Source organism: Taudactylus pleione, unplaced genomic scaffold (assembly GCF_031769625.1).
Source record: "Taudactylus pleione unplaced genomic scaffold, aTauple2 ptg000078l, whole genome shotgun sequence".
Classification (NCBI taxonomy): Eukaryota; Metazoa; Chordata; class Amphibia; order Anura; family Myobatrachidae; genus Taudactylus; species Taudactylus pleione.
Genome location: NW_028284480.1, coordinates 5,516,346 through 5,518,250, shown reverse-complemented (window position 1 = coordinate 5,518,250; position 1,905 = coordinate 5,516,346). Strand labels below are relative to the sequence as shown.

The window sequence follows — 1,905 nt, the reverse complement described above, 5'->3', positions numbered from 1 at the left end:
CACAGCAGCGTGTGCTGCTGGGCTGCGCAGCTGACAGGGAGGAGGGTGGAGTGGCATCGGACCATTGGCCCCGTCGGGCCCCTCCAGCAAGCCCAGGCCTGGGTAATTAGTACCAGCTCCCCCCCTCTCAGTGCCCCTGCACATGAATGGGGGTGCTACAGTTATAAAAAAGCATCCAACTCTAATTCAGATGAGTATTTCCATTTAGTTCCATGCACGCAGTCAGGAGCAATTGTGTCCAACTTGCATTCAACTATGCATAGGCCCCATTATATTTTCTTTATTTCCAAGTGGAATGATAAATTATAACCACCAAACATGGTTTTAATCATAATGTCTTCCTGTTTCACAGAGAATGATTGGCAGAAATGAGTCTACAGTCACTGAGATTTGGATAGTAGGACTTCAGTCTGTTCATGGAAGCAGAATATTCCTCTTTATCCTCTTCCTTGCTTTATATGCTTTTGTAGTTACTGGAAACCTGTTGATGGTTTATTTGGTGTTGAGTAGAAGCCATCTCCACTCACCAATGTATTTTTTCCTCAGTAATCTCTCATCATCTGAGATAATGTTCACCACAAATATTGTACCTGAATTATTAAAGGTTTTATGGTGTGGTGGTGACAAGATTTCTATTATGGGGTGTTTCACTCAGTTTTATGTATGTGGTTCTTTAGCTGCTACAGAGTGTTTTCTTCTTACCGTTATGTCTTATGACCGTTATGTGGCCATATGTAATCCATTGCATTACAACTTCCTCATGACCTCCAAAATGTGTTATCAGCTGGCTTCCTGCTGCTGGGCTGGTGGTTTCTTCTCAATGTTAACAACTCTAATTCTGGTTTGCAAGTTACATTTCTGCGGTCCACATGTGATTGACCATTTCTTCTGTGACTTTGCTCCCATTTTGGACATCTCTTGCTCTAATACTTTTGTTGTCAAACTAGAGACCTTTATTTTTACTGCCTCTGTGACCCTCTTCCCTTTCATGTTTATTATTGGCACTTATATATGCATCATTATCACAGTACTTAAGATTCCCACCTCCACTGGCATTTTCCACCTGTAGCTCTCACTTGGCAATTGTTACAACATACTATGGTACTCTGATTACTGTGTATGTTGTGCCTTCAAAGAAGCAATCAAATTCCGTTAATAAGATTTTGTCACTAATGTACACTATAGTAACTCCAGTGTTTAACCCTATAATATATAGCTTGAGAAATAAAGAAATAAGGATAGCTATTCTAAAAGCACTGAGGAAAGCCAGTTGACTATATTGAAACTGGAAGTTTTTGTAAATCACTTTCATAAAGGTGGATGAAATTTGCTGAAGTGGATAAACAAATACATTATGTAGTTATAGAATTTTAAAAATATTTGAAAATGTTTAGTTATATTAGATTTATTATTAAAGTGTCCTCCCACTGTAGTTTGCACCAAATTGTGATTTATGAGACCTTGAAGAACCATAGTGCCTATCATTTAATGATATTGTAGTTATTTTTATTTGTTTTGCATTTCCTATACATGTTAACTTGTAAAGGCTGGAAAAGAAACTAGATGGCATCTAATATGCATAAAAAATAAATGTAATTATGCAGATGAGCAATATTAAAATATAGAGACATTTGCATGGTCAAAAACCTAGAAATTAGGTGCCATTGACAACTATGCATATAGAAGCCAATGGTAAATGTTAACAAATGTATTTTTAAAGAAATTTTAAAGCCTTTTGCACCTCATTATTCCTGGATTGTTTTAGGGGAAAATGTATGTGACTATTAGAAGCCCAGACTACTGTACATTTGTGCATTTGTAAAAAGTACAGAAGCGCTTACTGTATGATTTTTTATTTATTGCATGCTTTAGTTTATACCATCAGTACAATATAATAGCCACATC

The 1,905-nt window shown here is 36.9% G+C and overlaps 1 pseudogene; it reads left to right on the top strand.

Annotated features, from left to right (window-relative positions):
* The first annotated feature begins 355 nt into the window (after nucleotides 1–355).
* On the top strand, nucleotides 356–1,274 carry LOC148532396 (olfactory receptor 11L1-like; annotated as a pseudogene).
* Nucleotides 1,275–1,905: the final 631 nt, after the last annotated feature.